We start from the raw sequence: 19,310 nt of genomic DNA on the forward strand, positions 1-19,310 counted from the left end.
TCTAATTCCTATATTTATACATAATTTAAAAAAATGTAATAAACATTATATTCTTACAAAAACAATATATCTAGATTAATCCATAACCATCTCAACTATCTACAATTTTTTCCTCAATAGTTTTATCTCAGCATTTTTTTACTCGGCAGTTTGAGATAAAGCAGATAGCTTAGAAAATTTAGTTTGAAAGTGTTTGTTCCAATAAAATTATAGGCTGTTTTTTAAAAATAGTTTTATCTCAAAAATATATTTTTTTTATTTCGAAAACCTAGACTAAAATGTGAGAGATTATAGATAAAGCTGTTGTCTGTCCTCAGGCAAAGGTGGTAGGTGAGTGATAATAGTCTAAATAATATTATTTAAAAAAAGTAATATGTTTAATGACGTGTAGTGTTTGTAATCTTAGTTATAACATGTAGATACAATCGTAAGTATTCATAAATAGTAATTTACATACTACATACATATAAGGTTTTTGTTTATTTTTCTTTGGTCTATGAACAATTTATCAAATGGGCACAGATTTTATTATTCTTGTAAGAGAAGTATGTTTTTATGTCGAATTTCCTAATATTCTAATATTTATTTAGCGTATTTCAAAGACTATAAGCCAGCTTATCTGGTATAAAAAATAGCGAATTTATAATAGGAATATAGTTTTGCTGATAACCTAGATTTTAGATTGAAAACCTTCGCGAACAAATCCGCGAGAACACGTAATTTTCCAACAAATAAATATTTTATTAGTTACACAAATATTTTTTGCTTTATTAGAATCAAATTTAATAATTGGTTTAAGTAAAATATTTATAAATAAAATTTTCAATGTTACTTGTTATAAAATACTTTATTATTATACATACCTTCTTTTTTATTATTTTTAGAGAAAACTCAAAATTTAATTGAGGATGCAGTCAATAATCACCACACAGGCTAATACAACTACTTTTTCAAATTTGTCAAGCTGTCGAGAATCTTATTCCCATCATCAGAACAGTTTGACTGAGTCAATTAGCAAAAAAAAACATCCTCTGCACATAAAGGCCTTAAAACTAGCATCATATGACATTGGAATACAAGGAAATGTCCTTGTATTCCAATGTTTGACAGATTTGAAAAAGTAGTTTTATTAGCCTGTGTGGTGATTATTTATTAAGAAAAAACTCAAAATTTAAGTGAGGATGCAGTAATATCCTCACTTAAATTTTGAGTTTTTTCTTAACTTAGTCGGTCACGACTAACCTGCTATTTTCTATTTTTATGTAAAATTCTGAGTTATTATATTGTTTTAATGAATGTCTAAAAATAGACTTGAAATTTTAAATATGGCCTAATAGAAATTATATTTAAATGTCTTCTATAACAATTATAACTATCCAATTTATTCAGTTTAAATTAGCTATAAGTTAATTAAAATTTCTTTATAGAGTTTTTATCCGCGACAATGTATAATAATATAATTTGATAATTTTCACTAATCGAATATCATCTGTAATAATAATATACCAGGTGATAACGAAGTAGTTGTAAAAATCGCTATTGGGCTTATTTTTATCGTATACATTTGAAACTTGTACCTTGTACTCACACTTTTAGTTAAACTGAATTTAATATCAATTTCGGTTTTTCTAAGTGGATATCAGATGTTACTTAGCCTGTATATTTTATTTTACTTGCAAATTCAGTATGAGCTAATTTTGAAGTTAATGATAAGCCCCAAACTTAAAAACCACCCTCTCAAACATCACCGTCCCAAAAAACTACCCCCTAAAAAAACACTCTTTTAAAACATAAACTAAAAACCACTTCTTAAAAAATCATCCCCTTAAAAACACCCCTAATTTTATTTTGATCCGTTCAAAGATTATATGTTCACAATAAGTTCAAAAATTATACTAGCCCTTGTCATTTTATTTCTGTGGTCTGTATTATTATAATGCATAGGACAGAAATAAATACAGGGTGAGTCTTTAATAAGTGCAAATATTTTCAGGGCTGGTAGATCTCGATAAAAGAAACATATTTTCTCTTTACCGTTTTTCAAATAAGTTTAAAATAACCTAGTTATTTTACTTTGAAAATTTCCAAAAATGTCCTACCTATGATGCCACATTATAAATAAATTATGTTTTTTAACTAAAAACTAAAAAAAATTCCAAAAATTCCAAATTTTTGCGAAAAAGGCGTTATAATCGTGTTTCTGGGGTCGAAATATACTATCCCTAAATATATTTGCTCCTATTTAAGACTCGCCCTGTATATACGACCAGTTGTCAGACAGAGAGACAAAATAAAAAGCGGCATACAGTGTTGCCGATTCGTACGAGAAATAAAATAGTATACGAAGATAATATATCTAAGCTATTCAATAATGCTTATTTGTGTTAGACAGTTGTTTAAGCATCTATTACAACTGTAGTAAAATGAGTAATTAATTGTAAAAAATAAAGTCCAACCCTACATGCAACATTTTTCGTAAACACCTACTTGTGCGGTTTGAAATTTTGATGCAAAATCCGCAATACTGCATTGAATAAATGTATCAACTTAACTTTTATCTCTTCCATTATTTGATTTTTTATTTAAGCTGTCTACATCACTGTCTTACAAGTTAAAATCCAGACCACGCAGTTCCGATGATCAGATCAGTATATGACATACAAGTAACAAAAAAATTTTGAAAAAGAAATAATATACCAAAAAAAGACAAATAATAGAAACATTCGGGGAAAGTCCGACCCTGTGCGTTTCATATTTTCGCAACGCGAAGGTGAACTATCCGAGCGGCAAAAAACGCTAAGGGCGCTCTCTTCAGCCGGCGAAAGTGCGTTACGACTCCGATCGCAGTCGGCCAGGAAATAGGAACCGAAGCTCTATTATTCCCGATCCGCTCTAACGGGAGCACAGGACCACCGATGCTCGCTTTTACTTTTAAAAAATCGTTGCCGCCAGCAGCACCGAGAGAGAGTAGAGCAAGCAGGCACCCAAAGCTGCTCCGCTCGATTTTTTATTTTGATATTTTTAATTGCGGGTCTGTACTCGTTATATTCTGCGCATTTTCATTCGCGAATAGGCGGGGTGGTCTCTCTCTCTCCCCCTCCCTCCCCTACCCCCCGCGCTCCGTGTTCCCGCTGCACGCACTATTTTTTAGTGCCGGCTTATTACAGCAGATGTCTCATGGCGATGTCCCAATAAAGAATAAGCGCGGTCCTGGTCCCGTCATTTTTTGCGCGCTCCAAATTTTCATATATTCGCTCGCCGTCGCCCGCGTCGACCTGACGGTATTTTCGTACATTTTTGCGGATGTAGTAGTTAGTTTTTAAAGACGGCCGGTTTTCGAAGGACGCAACTACTCAACAGCGCGCCAGTTTGAATCGCGCGCGGACTTGCAATTTTTTTTCGTTCGAATTTCGCCGCTTTTCGCGGCTTTTCCCTCTCGCGACGGTCAGTGCCTTCTTCAACCCTTTGACGTTTCCGTATAGTGCGAAAACACATGAGTCACGCACAAACACTGCTAGCCGTCGAGTAGACATGGATTTTTCCGAGGTTTCTCTATGACTTTTGGACTTTTCGTTGCATCAAGGTAAACTTCTTCATTGATAAAGTTGCAGGAAAGATATGCTCCATTTTTATTATTCTTTTTTAACGTAAGTTTTTTTTATTCTCACACGTTTTTATTGACTTAACGGCATTCGTAAATATGAATTAATATTTTTAATTTAAAATACTAAAAAAATACTCCAGAATCTGTATTTTTTAAATACATCTTTTATTTGTATCGTACAAATTAAAATTCTTCTTTGATGCCATTGAGGGTGTCTTAAAAAAGGTAATTTACCATATTTTTAATTGTTTTTTTGTTTAAATGTGTCTTTTTTCTAAGTTTTCGTCAATTAAAGATATAATTTTAACTCCTAAAATAAGCAACAAAAACTTTCACTGTATTTTTTATTGTTATCTTATCTTTTTTATGTCTCTTAAACTTTTCATGTCATATATAAAAAATATTTAAACTTTCACAAAGATATTTTTAGGTTTATCTTTTAGGTTATTTTTTATTTTTCGATTAATTATTTCATTAAATATCTTTTAGATTCCTAACTGCATTAATATAAAGGTAACATTTCTCGGTATACCCATTTTTTTGTTAGCTTTCTGTCAATATTTTTAAAGTAGAAAAGCAACAAGAAAGCAATTTGAGAAAAGAGTCCAGTAATATCGCTAAAAAACTCGGAAGAAAAGCTTTAACTTACTGTATTCTTTATTGTTATCTTATCTTTTTATGTCTCTTAAACTCTTTTATTAAAAAATATTTTAACTTTCACCAATCTTTTGGGTTATTTTTTTTTCGATTAATTATTTCTTTAAATATCTTTTGGATTTCTAACTGCATTAATCAATGAAAAAAAATTACAAAAATATGCTAACAGATATTTTTGTTCAATTTTCTCAAACATTTTCCTGTGTCTTCGTTTTTTCTTTTGTCGTTTTCATCAATTAATGTAATATTCTTTTATTCAAACCATTTAAAACATAAAATACCATTAGTTCTTAGAAATTTTCTAAAAAATATTAAAATTAGATAAAAAAAATGTTTTAAATTTTATTACAAATAAATATTAAAAATTATAATTCCTACTTTAATAAATAGTCTTCAAATCGAAAAGAAGCAAAATAAACATTCAATAAAAAATAATATTAAAACCAATTTTTTTTTGCATCTTTATAATTTTTTTAATAATTTATTTTTTTTTACTCAATTACTGATCATTTTAACTTATTTTTTTTTGTTTATAATAATATTTTCCTACCTGTTGATACGATAAAACTCAAAAAAGACAAAAAAAAACACTATTAAATATGGACAACTACCTGTTAAAATCACCAACCAACCAAACAAAATAGAAAATAATTATCACCGTTTATTCTGATCTATGCAAATTTTATTGGCTTTATGAATCACTGTGCTTTTTCTTGTCTAGCTGTTCGTCTGTGTGTACCTAAACGAACGAGTCGGTTCACATATCCTGCTGCTGCAAGCGACAGATAGATTCTGTTCCCTGTTGTCTCAAGGTGTTTCTGTGGGCTGGGGAGTTGCTCTATTTCAAAACAAATAATGCTGGCCCTGACCAGCAAGATTAGGGTCGTTCTACAAGTGATGCGGAAAATTTTGAGAAAGGCTTTATGTGTTTAGGTGTGGATGTAGAGGAAATATAGAGAAATATTTGAGCGATTATTAATTTAATTCGCTGTAACCTTCCTATTAAAGTGATTCTACGAAATTCTTGACTAAGTATCTGAAAATAGTCTAGAATGGTGTTATTATTATTTATTTGGTCAGTGCCGTCAGTGGCGGGTATATTACGTGGAAAACACCGAGATAAATAATGTAACTTAAAAATAATTAGTCTGACTAAAAGATTATAAATTAGATATTAAAATTTCTATAAACTATTATTATTTATTTAGTCAGTGGCGGGTACATACATAGCATTATGTCAAACTATAATTGAATAATAATTAATTTGGGTAAAAATTTTATTGTACTTAATTTAAATAATTATATTTTATTTCTTTTAGTAGTACCAAGTATAACTACACATAATATTAACTGAAAATAATAAAACAATTAGTGTAAAACATAGATTATTGACTAATTACAATTTAACATAAATATTCTGTATCATCATATAACAAGACAAAATTTATTTTATATCAACATTTTTAAAAAAATGCTGAACAAATTATAAAGTGCACTAACCTTGCGATAAAAATTGTTCTAACTACTGATGCAAGAAGATCTATTTTAAAATCATTTTTATAATGCAGATTTACATCTTATCTAATTCTATTTAATTTCAGTAAACAAAATTTGAAATAAAAGTCTGCTATAGAAATACGAGGCAAAATATACAATATATATCATTTGTATTATGATATGTAATTATATTATTAGTATAGGATAGGCTTTATTCATCACTATTATTTTCTTTTTAAAGTACAGCTAAGAATTTCAAGAAAAAATAAAAAAAATAGTAAACCATTGAATTAATTAATAACACTATTAAAAAAAATGCAGAAAAATAGCTCACTAGAAAATGTAACAAGCTGCTTATAGCTCTATATCTCACTAAAAGAGTGTATTTCAATATATTATTATTTTTTTTTCTGTTATTTTCTTTCATAACTACTATGTTTAATATAAATTTGCATTTTACTTCTATGTGAAAGTAATATTTAAAAATTTTAATAATCAGAGTGTAACACCACAGGTAACACTATGAAATATTTTATATCCTATATTTTTTTTTTGAAAATGTAGTTACTTTTGTTTTTATGTCAAATTTTAAATTTGATATAATAAAATTTCCTTCACCACATTTGACTCAAAAAAATTGGCGCTGGGAGGCACGTATAGCCGCCCATACTAAAATATGTTAATAAAAAGTTGGTAGGCAGCTTTTAGTTTCAATTATCTCACTGCGACTTTGACTGATTTTGATATTATTACAAATTTGGTTGCAAATATTATTCCTAATCTTAAATTGAAAACCGCGTTTCGCTAGCTACTGTAATTTTGGAGTTACGATTTTTTTAAATTTTTAACCCACTCCCATATACCCTTACCAACCCCCCACCCCCACCAAAAACTAATGGCCAGATGGGTACCACAGTATTTTTGTGCCAAATTTGGTTAAAATCGCTTTAGCGGTTTTTGAGTTATCGTGTTACAGACGGACAGACAGACAGACACCATGAAAATATTTTGTATTTAGATCATTTATGACCCAAATAACTCATTTTGAACCTAACCTAACCTAACCTCCCTCCCCCCCTCCTCACTCATTTTACATTCTACATTCTAGAACATAACTGGGTGCTAGTGTATGGAGTCTGAAGAGTCTGTCGCGCTATTGTTCCATGGCAAGAGTGTAAAATCTATTGACACTTGACACCCACTCATTGCCGCTTTATAAGATATAAATAACAAATTTTACTTGAATTTTCATTAGTTGAAGGGGGCGGCAAAATAAATGGTGCCTAGGGTATCACTTTAATGCGGCCCTGCACCCACTACTTATTCGGGTCGGTTCGAGGCCAAATGAGATCGGATATCTGGTGAATAAGAGTCAATTTAGACAATCGTCAAGTCGGTAGGCCATTGACCATGATATGGCCGAGAACCGCGGTTCGTTTTCTCCGTAAACAAAGTGGCTCCGTCCAGATTAGCTTTAGCAGGAAAAAAAGAGACGTTAAACACCATTTGTCTATGCAGACTTCAGTATGCAAGTTATTACACATTTTGAAAAGGCTAGTATACAATGACTAAAGAATACAAGGACATATAACGCCCATATACGGGCTGCAACAGAATTTGTGATGTTAGACGCCATTTTTTTGGTTGTAATGAATGAGTCATCAGCTGGGCATCAGCGACAATCTTAGCGATTTTTAATAGTTTGTGTGCAGTGAACTTTGTATAAACTGTATTACAATGGTGATTAGTTGTTCAGCTTTCAAGTGTAAAAGCCGCAGCGATAAGAAAGAGCCAGGAGTTACGTTTCATAGGTAAATAAGCAGCCCACTCCACCTTTTTAGCGTTTTTTTTTGCCAAACCACAACCTGATATGTGCTATACGTCGATACTAGTTTTGTAACTTTTTTTAATATTTTAATACATTTTTTTTCGTAATTAATTAGTATAAGACCACCGTATACACCATAAGCATAGTCAAAAATTTTATTAAAAATATAAATATCTCTTCAAGCGGCTATGTTAAGAAAAATATTTGCCACGGCACTGTTTGGTGGTATGGTAACAATTTGGTAGCAGGTATTATTCGTCCTTGTATTCTTTAGTCATTGATAGTACAGGAGAATGTAACCTAGAGATCACAAGAAAACAACAATAAATCTCAAAATGTCACAGTGGAACAGGGCGAAAACCATCTAAAATGTCTAATTTAATGTAATCTACACCAGTATATTTTTGACACCGTCCCGACACACCAATAGTAATTCCACATTCGTTATAATTATTTCTAGTATATTTCATCTCCCACGCCTATCCCAATATTACCAAACAATGGAAAAACATTGCTCAAAATTTTACGTCGACTTTTACTCTCGTTTACAAAGATAGAACGGCATCGAACGACTAAAAAAAACGTGAAAACAAACAAAGCACCGCGTCCTTTTTTTTCCTTTCTCTATCGGTCCCGAACCCGACCCAATTCCAGAGAACGACCCAGAACGCCAGCGCGCCTGTTCCTTTCCCTTTCATTGTAGAATGCGTAGCGCGCTGGCGGCGAGTGTGCGTCCGCAATTTTTTCCCTCTTTCTCTCCGTGCCGGCTCTATTTTCCGCGTTTCTCTTCTATTTCCCTCCCCCTGCGGCGCTCCATCGCTCGCTTTTCACCCCCTTGTTCCCCCACCAACATCGCGTTGTCCAATCAAATTTTTTATAATGAACTTTTTTAATGATCGGGAGCCTGTGGAGCAGGAGGGCGCGCGTAATATGAAGCGGAGACGCTCTAGGATTACGATTGCCGAAGGGCAGAGGGGGGAGGATGGGGATGGATTGAGGGGAAGAAAAAGTAGAAGTTCCAGGGCAGGACTCAAAGAAAATATATAAAAGGAATGGATTTTTAACCAAAATAATTTGTCAATACTTTAGACGGTTTTAATTAGTTAAGCCTGGTTACACGATCAAGGTGTCTTGGATCAAATACACTCGTTTGGATCGTATCAACTGATTTAACACTAGAATTTAGAGTGTAGAATGAGTGGGAGGGGAGTTAATCACCGCGACCTTGCAGATTTATTGTGTGTCCCTTTTTTGAGTTATAACTCATCATACAGTCCCAGGGCTTTAATAAAAGCCAGTATCTGGGACGGTTTTACAGAGGGTAGTTCTCCATCTCCAATATCAGTCGTACCAAAGTTTATGGCACGAATGGTTGTCGTCTCGGCGCACTCAGTGATGAGGTATTCTGGTGTTTTTCCATTTTCCCCACAGAATCTGAATTGACCGTTTTTCTTAGCTTCAATCTACTGAGATGTTCATGCACTGAGGAGACAGTGTCCTGCTAAAAACACCGTAACAATCCGAAGATTGTTCTTACTTAAATCAAGGAAAATCTTTGGTTTTTCTTATTCGTAAGTCCTCAGAAAGTTCTTCGAATGTTTTAGACTGTTGCAGGATTCCCATTCCAGGTTAGGGTTGGAATCTTCCAAGTTTTTGAGTTCTGCTTTTAATTGGTTTTCACTTATGAAGCAGAACGGTTCTGGTCCAGTTAGTGGAGTGTCCCCTTCTTTTCTAGCTAGATCATTTCCTTTCTCATTGCCTTCTATCCCTTGGTGAGCTGGCATCTAGGGTAGGAGGTAGGAGGGTTTTGTTTTCTTTGCCCAATTTGTTCAGCTTCTCTATGCATTCTTTGACCAACTTTGAATTGATTAATACTGAGTTGATCGTTTTTAACGCTTCTTGAATATCAGATAAGATTTAACCCTAGAATGCGAACCATTCGTAAATTTTACGAAAATACCCAACTGATCAAAAATTGAAAACTATACAGGGTGAGTCTTAAATAAGTGCAAATATTTTCTAGGCTCACTAGGCTGGTAGATCTCGATAAAAGAAACATATTTTCTCTTTCCCATTTTTCAAATAAGTCCAAAATATCAGAGATATATTTTACTTTGAAAATTTAAAAAAATAATGATTTTTCACTTACATTTTAGGTTCCGCTGGATCTTTTCTGGGTTTTCTTTCTTGTAAATTTAATCTACTACGTATGTTGCCATATTCTGAAGAAATTATGTTTTTAACTAAAAACTAATAAAATTTACAATTTTTTTAAAAAAGTTCCAAATTTTTCATTTTTTTGCGTAAAACCCCATAATCGTGTTTCTGGGGTCGAAATATACTACCCCTAAAAATATTTGCACTTATTTAAGACTCACCCTGTATATTTTTTCGTATAATTTCGAGTGTTCGTCTAGCTTCCTTAATCGGTTAATTAGTTTATTGTGCATAACCAAAATCACCATTGCCTCGTATTTTTTGGGAAAAGTTAGTTAGTATGAACATTAATATTTTTTGGGGACATTTTGGTGCTGCTCTTTATTTTAAAGGCGAATTTATGAAAAAGTGTGAAAGAGGTGGGAAGATACAAGACCCCTAACACAAACGGAATTAGAAATACTGTCTCTGGCACTGTCATCAAATGATTGACGGTATTGTGATTCGGACAATTGAAGAAAATTATGCTACTACGTGTATTTTATGGGATTATCAACATGGCGTCTGCAAATGGTTGTTTATTTTTAATCACTATCTGAAAAGAAAGGGGGAGAACTTATAACAAGCAAAAATTGTATGATAAAACTTCATGAGCAACTTACAAGACCGTAGCTAGAGCACCGCTTAAATGTCTCAACTTTAGAATTTCGCTCGAAAGATCGCTCACTTCACAATTTCATAAGATCTAACAAATGAACAAATCAGATTATTTTTAATAAATAAATACCCTCATTTTTTTCTTTTACACTCTGTATATTAGTTTCAGTTCATTCTTACTGCATCGTCTACTAATTTTGCTAATATTATTCTATAGAATAGACACAAATATATGTATTCTGTGGTAAAGCGTCGATTTATTGTTTAAATTTTGTTCTATTTCAAGGGTTTTGGTGCATAGTGGTATAGAAGCTACTAAAAGACAGCTAATTAGTAATGTAGAGTAGAGTTTTGTACTAAAAATTAAAAAAAACATCCAAATTTAAAAAAAAAATGTTTGCGAAAATAAACCTTATAGACATGTTTCTGGGGTCGAAATATACCACCCCTAAAAATATTTTCGCTTATTTAAGATTCGCCCTGTATTAAGCTCAAAATTGTATGTGCTATAAATTTATCATGTATCTATTACAAATAGACTTGTGATGCAAGATTTATTTGACAACTAGAAATTATCCCATTTATGAAAAAAATATCTTTAGAATTTTTAAAAAACTATTTGATTTTCATTATCTTGCTAAATAATCCACATCATCATTATTCTGATATTTTAATAAATAATAATAGCTTTCTAATCATTATAGAAAATTATTACTAGTGTGGGACCTAAAATTTTTACATGCTGTTTAAATCCATTTCATATTTTTCACATTTTGCTGACTTAGAAGAAGAATCTAGACAGAATTATGACATATTTGGTTTTTTTTTAATAATAACAGAATAATAATATTTCAATAATATTTAATCTACAACCGGAAAAAAAATTAAAAGTAGTTAAACGGCCCACAGACGATCCAATCTGTTTTTCAACAAGTTGGACGATTTGGTTTGATTCAACTGTTTGAACGATAATCGTAACGTCTGCGGGCTTGTCGTCTAACTTGTCCTGTTGTTGGTAGTTCAGCATGTTTAAAAATTTGTCGTAAAACTTGGTTGGATCAACGACAAGTTTGAACATCTGTGGCTTTTTCGTGCAGTGGCGAGATACCCAAATAGGACATTTTTGGAAATATTCCATTATAATATTAACTGTATTTATTTAGTAACTTTCGGGTAATTTTTACCTTCTTAATTCTACTATTTCGTTTAATTGATTTTATTATAAAAACAATGGACAAACTTTAATTTATTTATATTTATTTATTATTGTTGATTTAATTTAGTATCAGCTCCACATTACAAGAAATTCAATTATACTATAAAACTTTTTACTACTGTAATTTTAGTTATTTAATATGAACTCTAAATTCTGATCACTTTTATAAACTAGATTAATCTTGTGACTCCTCTAACTCTATAAAAAATTAATTGATTATAAAAACGATCATTATTTTTCTGGTAATTTAAATCGATTATTGATCTTATAGCTATCGAAACAAAATATAAAAATAAAGCAAATACTAAAAAATATAAATAAATTAAAAATAAACTAAAATATAATAACCCCAGTAAAAATTGAGTCAAGGGAAATATAAATTCATTTTTTATTGACATCATTGATAGTTGCCAGATCTAACAAAAGAGCTTAACTTATAACTCAAAAAGGAACGAAAAATCTATACAGGGTGTCCCAGAAATAAGTGCAAGTATTTTAACTGGCAGTATAGAATTCCAGAAACACGCCTATGAGGTTTTTTTCGCGAAAAAGTAAATTGAAAATTCAAAATTATTTGAAAATTTTTTTTGAATTTTTTTCAGTTTTTAGCTAAAAAACATAATTTGTTGATAATATGGCAACATAGGTATTAGATTAAATTGACAAGAAAAAAAATCCAGAAAAGATCCAGTGGCTCTCAAAATTTTAGCAAAAAATCATTTTTTTTTGGAAATTTTCAAAATAAAATAACGCCGTTATTTTGGACTTATTTGAAAAACGATAAAGAGAAAATATGTTTCTTTTATCGAGGTCTACCACCCCTTAAAATATTTGCACTTATTTCTGGGACACCCTGTATATAAAAATATAAATACTATCAAAGTTTAAGAGAATATTCTGTAAATTTTGCTACTATTTAATAATAAGCTCTTGGTTGATTTTTTTGTAGATATCTATGTTGTTCTTTATACACAAATCAAAATTTATGATGATAAATGAAAAGGTGTATTCAAAATACGTCATAATTAGCTACAGTCAAAATAAGTATATTTATTTGCTGATAATGTTTTAGCGAAGTGGATATTTTCAATACTAAACCGTCAATACTAAGATAAGTCTGTTAGATTTTCCGGAAGAGTCAACACCTATCACTGTGAGAACTGGACTTTTTGCAAACCTATTGAAAACCATCGCTCGAAAAGCTTACTTAGAAAAACATTATGGACATGTTTTACGATATGTCTTGATTTCACTTTATTAATAATATTTTGAATCGTCCAGACTACTTCCGTTACTCTTGAAAGATATTTTGTTTATCAAATAGTTATTTTTTATCAGCGTTAATAATAACAGTAAATAAAAATATGATGAAATGACATAGGGAGTAGTTTTAGGTTTTATCGAGTACCTAATTAAATTATAATTAATTTGGAGGAAAACAGAATTAAATATACACTCAGATGCAAAAAAACGCAACGGAGAGTTTGTTCGTCAAATTTAAAGTGTTACATTTTTTTTATTTTTTTCTTTGTTAGGCAAATTTGTATTATTGTAAACATAAATTCTGACAAGCAGCGTCCGTTTAAGTTTAACGCAGAAATGTTTACAAAAAATAACTATTTTATTTTGTATATTTTCTTGCAGTGCAGTGGCTAAATACCCATAAAGGATTTTTTTGGAGAGATTTTTATATTGTCAGTCATGTCGCAAAAATTAATACTTTTGTGACGTTTGAAAGAAAACCTATTTCCTTTTTTTAATAATTTCTAATAGGCTTAGCTACGCCACTGATTTCCAGATAATTGAGACTCCATTGCATACACGCACCTATAAAATCATCTACAAATAAGTTTAACCTTCAGACAACAAAATAAACCGTTGTGTTGTTTTCGTTTAAAAACCGCAAATGTATAGTGTCAAAAAACCCATAATTGTTCCATCTGAAAATGTGATTCGTCTAACCTAATATTTGGGTTTCTAGTTACAGAATATACATACGCCAGACAATCTAGAGTCTAGAGTACCACCTAAAAAATGATAGGATTGTATGTGTCACAAATTATTATATTTGTAATTGAGTAATTTGAAGTGAATATGGCGTTAAAATTCGATCATTATTTGAGATTTTTCCCAATAGATGAGAGACCAATCGACATGCGTTATTCAATAATTAATGTCTGATTAGGTAGTGTGTGTTTGACAAGTTTGTTTAAATCCAAAATAATCGTATAAAGTTATTCTACTTTGAAAATTAAAAAAAATTGAGAACCACTGGTTCTTTTCTGTTTTTTTTTCTTGTAAATTTAAGCTACTATCTATGTTGCCAAATTATCAACAAATTTTGTTTTTCAATTAAAAACTAAAAAAATTTCCATTTTTTTTTAAAAATTCAAATTTTCAAGGAAAAAAAATTCGCGAAAAAAAACTCGTAATCGTGTTTCTGGGATCGAAATATACTATATACCCCTAAAAATATTTGCACTTATTTAAGGCTCAGCCTGTATATCATTAGATGGTGTTATTACTTTTGAAATCACTTAACCCAAAAGGAATTTTTTAATTATACTTTTTAATTAGAAGTATAATTTGGTGTGCGCTTTTTTTCTATTCATTTTTGGTGATACAATAAATACAATTATGTTTCGAGATTAAAAGCGTAAATGTTCTTTATTTAATTTAAAGAATGCAATATACGTACATAACGAAATTGTCATAATTAAAAATATTTGGTAGAATAAGTTATTCTTGCATATTTGACATGCTTGTCTTTAATTAATATATTTATACCCATATGTTTTTGAAACACATGAAATCGTAATCTCATTTAACTAACAAAATTTTATACATAAAATAGTACTGAGTCTGTGGTTGGTTTCTTGTGAAACATTGTTGAAATATTAGTGTTTTAATAAAACATGAATTTAGATGTATCAAATTTAATGAGAGTGGCCTTTTTCAAGAGTTTTTTAAAACTAACCGTCTGATTGCATTATAAGGATATACAGGATGGCCCAAACTGTTTCCGGAAACTTCAGCAGCATATTCTGCAGATAAAAATAAATAAAAAAGTTCGTTTAAATATATGTCCTAAAATGCTTAGTTTTAGAGATACAGAACGTCACGGAAATGATATTTTTTTATTCAGTAGTTTTATACAGGTACGGTCGAAAAGTTATTAATCTTCAAACCAGTTAAAAAATATGTAGGTGGCGCCCTCTACAAGTAGAGGAGTCATATTGACATCAAAATCAAATTTATCATGTCAAAAAACTCCCAGACACCAATTTTCATCCAGATATTGACGTTACTTCATAAATTATTTGGAAAAAATCGAAATAAAAATGAAAATTCAACACCCTATATCTCCGAAACTAAGTATTTTATGACATATATTTATACGAACTTTTTTACTTACTTTTATCTGCAGAATATGCTGCCAAAGTTTCCGGAATACAGTTCGGACCACCCTGTATATTTGCTGTGGTGGTGAGTTTAAGGAGTTTACAATAAGGTTAATAAAAAATGTGTTTAGGAACCCTTGCTGGTTGTTTACATTATTATGGTAGTAATGTACCATTGGATTGTCACGGGGTTTCTAACAGGAGGTTCTTAAGGTCTCCTCAACGAACAACTCAGTAGGCTGAAGCTGAGAGACAACGGCGAATGGCGAATGCAGATCGTGTGGAGAAATTGGGGAAACACCAGAACACCTTATCACGGAGTGCGCCCAGACGACGACGCAACGACCGTTCGTGCCATGAACCTTGGTACGGCTGATGTCAAAGATGGAGAGCTGAGCTCTGTGGAGCCGTCTCAGATACTGGCCTTTGTTAAAGCCCTGAGACTGTATGATGAGTTATAACGCGTTATAACTCATCTAACTAAAAACACACTAAAAAGGGGAACACACAATAGAATATAAGGTCGCGGTGATTAACTTATTTAGTGATCCTGACAATGTAGTCAGACGGTTAGTTTTAAAAAACTCTTGGGAAAGGCTTAACAAGCCGAAACATAGGTATGTAAAGATAAAGTTACTCTTATTAAATTTAGTACATCTAAAAACTTCTTTTATTTTTTTGACATTTCAGACATTGATAACTAATTTTATTAAAAAAAATCTAGAATCTCAAGACGCTCTGTTTTCTAAGTCATGTTCTATGAAAAATGAATGAAAATTGTTAAGTTCTCTATTATTGAAATCAAATATATACAAAAGTAAACTAAATCCAAATACTCAAAAAAATTTCGAAAATAATTATTTAATAAAACATACAAACTTTTATCATGCACTCAAGAGATTATAATTATAGAAAATATTGATCAATATTTGGTAAAATATTTTAAATTAAATCAGAAAACAACGAAATTAAAACCATTATTGATAATTAGTATTATTGGCTGAAAATATCCGATATGCTTGGCTAACACAATTAAAATTGGGATAGGTCAGTGTACAAAACAAATATATAAATAGAACACACGCAATAAAATTGAAAGTTGAAAATGTTTTTTTTCTCACCTATAATGAACTCGTTCAATGCCTGGTCTGGGCCAATTTCAAATTTTCCTATGAGATCATCCAATACATTTATTTTTTCAACAAATACCTACATATTCTCTTTAAAATTCCACTACGTGACGAATAATTAATTTATATGATTTTGTGTTTTGTTATCAAAAAGTTAACATAAATTTATCAAAAATAAAGTAAAAGTAATTGTACCTAATATCATGGAAAAAAAAACGGCGTCAAAGGCGGCTGGGGAATGACAATCGATAATAATTTTAGCGAGGTCAAGCCCTAGACATCATTTACTTGGGCTCTTGTTTATTTTTTAATGGCGCTTTCTGCCAGTTGGCCTTAGAACGTTGTAATTTATTTTTATATCGAGTTAAAATAATTTTTAAATGGTGTAGTTTAAAATTGGAGAAAAAATATTTTTTTTGGAAATAGTGTTTCTGGAAATGCTCTATCCTTTTTTTGTTAATATTTGAAAAGTTTTATGTCAACTTTTAATAAATGACGTCTAGAGAATGACCTCGCCAAAACTATCATGAATTTTCTTTCCCCAGCCATTTTTGACGTCGTTTTTTTAATAGAACGCCCTGTGTATTATTTTTATATTAGATGCAGAATACAACTGGACAATCATTTGTATTTAAAGCGGTTCGATATTTTAACGGGTTTTGCAGAAATATTGACGATATTATACCTAGTGTTCCTGAAAAGTGGCTCACCTCTATAACTTTTTTATTTTTATATTTTATCAGATAAAAAGAGGAGATTTGGTGCTTTAGTATATGACATAAATCCGGATTGATTGATTCAAATTTTATTATTTTCGGTCACTTCCTGTTTTACCGGAAATGACTACAACTATTTTTTAGCGAAAATGGCAAAAGTTGAATATGTCATTCTATTTGGAATGTTGTTTTTTATCAAATGAAACAAAAATACAGTGTGTCATTTAAAAATCAAAAACAATTGAATACAGTCAACCCTAATTTATGTCATATACTAACATACCAAATCTCGTTTTTTTATCTGAAAAAATATTATAGGGGCGAACCATTTTTGAGAAACACCTTGTATTGCATATGGATCTTTGAATGGTAAAATATAAGACAAAAAACACTATGGAGCTACTCTATGACAAAATTTTACTATGGAACAGCCATATGTAATATTACCTCCAATATCTGCAAAGCCGTTAAAAAATTCTTTAAAATACTTTAAAAATTTTTTAGTTATAATCTTTAATTTTTAAAACTTTTTAAAATACTTTAAAAATAAAAAATGGTCCCCTATTTAAATTATACGTCTAAAAAAATATATACAGGGCATTCCATTTAAATAAAAACAATAAAGTTTAGAAGAATGACAATGTGGCATTTTAAATTTGGAGGGCTCAGGAAGTCAATCAGTGTAAGTCAATCAACATGTGCATTGATATAATGAGGTTTAAAAACAGGATTCAAAAATAAAGACTTGATTTGTTTCAAGTTAGTAAATAATAAATACATTACAGAAGTATGATAACCAGCATTCGTAAATTACAAATATATTTCTAATACAAAGAGATAATATAGTTAAATTACTAAAGTGAACGAACTGAATGAATCTTATGTGGTTTTTATTATGTGGGGTTTCCATAATATTTTAATCTCAAAACTATTGCTAAATTTTGTGGATTGTGGTGAATAATTTGTTTAGAATAGAAAGGACATTGCTATTTGAATGACTAATCTAAAACAGGGACACATCAACGTGAGAACAATTTAAAAGCTTTTTTGGGCCGCTTATAACATAACTTTATAATTGCATGTCAATAACATCATCAAAAAAATCCACTAATTTATTTAAATTTTATTTTGAATAATTAACTTTCGCTTAACATTTCATAAATTGATTTTTTATAAATAACGACTCAAGTTTTTCAAATATTTTTTTATATAAATATACATAAATAATTAAATTTCTTTAATTTTAATAAATTCATGTTAATTTAGGGCTTAGACTGTTTCGGGACAGTATGATAGAATTTCAAGTGCATCTTGACTTGTAATTATATTGACGTCTTGGAGTTTTATGCGTGATACAGGGACAAAAAAATGTTAATTGTTCTACGCAAGGTGGTACTTTTATTATTATATATAATTTATATACAGGGTGGCCCATCGAAAACGTTCCGCAAGGCATAACGGTCAGGGTAATTTTTTTTTCAGAAAATTCAAAAACACGTCAATTTTGTTAGTGAGGGGGACAATTTTTGCCCCAAAAATTATTGCAAAATCTTCAACTCTCTAAGTGGGGGTGTCATCCCCCGATTTTTTTTAAATGGGAAGGGGGGTCAAGGGGCACCGCAATGAAAAGGGCTTTCTATTCTCTATACTTTCCTGCTTCGTTTTTGAAGATCGGTCGAGTCGTTGGGAAAATATGAAGGATTGAAATTGGAAAAGTTTTTTAAACATTTATCAGAGTAAATGATAAGGATAAATTCCTTAGGTTGCGCAGTTGCGCAGATATTCAATGAACGCCATCCTGACAAACACCTTTATGGCAAAATTGTTCGCCAGTTAGTAGCAAAATTTCGCGAAACTGGTTCCGTTATGAATAAAAAGAGGCAGATGGAAAATCCTGTAGTAAATGAAGCTATGGAGGTATTCCTATTGGGCCAAGTTGCCATGGACAGTATTCTGAGAAGGAGAAAATTAGCCAATAAGACCGGCGGGAATCGTACGAGTTTCCAAAGGATATTAAAAAAACACAAGTTCCACCCATACAAAATTCAGTTGGTACAAGAACTCAACGAAGACGATTTTGATCGTTGCTTGCAATTTTGTGAAACTATGAGTGAACGAGTGGCGAATGATAATAATTTCCTATTTAATGTGTGATTTTCGAACGAGTGTACTTTCTTTTTGAACGGTGTAGTTAATCGGCACAACTGTCGGTACTGGGCTGAGGACAACCCCCAGGGTTTTTCACGAGGTGCACACACAAAACCCTCAGAAATTGAACGTGTGGGCTGGTATTTTTGGAAATTCTATTGTGTGTCAGTTTAACGATATTGAGAAGAACTTCAACATACAAGTCACAGAACAGCTATCTAGCAACTACCACACCTGATCGTTCAACGTTGTGGCAAGTGAAAAAATGCGTAAACATCTAGAAATAATAAGAAAAAGCA

The 19,310-nt window shown here is 31.0% G+C and overlaps 1 protein-coding gene across 28 annotated transcripts in view; it reads left to right on the forward strand.

The window, feature by feature from the left end:
• The window catches only part of LOC115879385 (broad-complex core protein isoforms 1/2/3/4/5), a 132,812-nt gene that overhangs the window by 68,786 nt on the left and 44,716 nt on the right, over positions 1-19,310 (forward strand). For 9 of the 28 annotated variants that reach the window (XM_030896174.1, XM_030896182.1, XM_030896179.1 and 6 more), the window contains exon 1: positions 3,181-3,583. The exons of 2 other annotated variants lie outside the window; for them this stretch is intronic. The gene's annotated coding sequence lies outside the window, so the exon portion shown is untranslated. Of the gene's footprint in view, positions 1-309; positions 331-3,178; positions 3,584-3,625; positions 3,648-19,310 lie in introns of those variants that run through there. 17 more of the 28 variants (XM_030896186.1, XM_030896188.1, XM_030896190.1 and 14 more) reach the window with 6 other exon arrangements.

This window comes from Sitophilus oryzae, unplaced genomic scaffold, assembly GCF_002938485.1.
Source record: "Sitophilus oryzae breed Bouriz unplaced genomic scaffold, Soryzae_2.0 scaffold_1576_pilon_pilon, whole genome shotgun sequence".
Lineage (NCBI taxonomy): Eukaryota > Metazoa > Arthropoda > Insecta > Coleoptera > Curculionidae > Sitophilus > Sitophilus oryzae.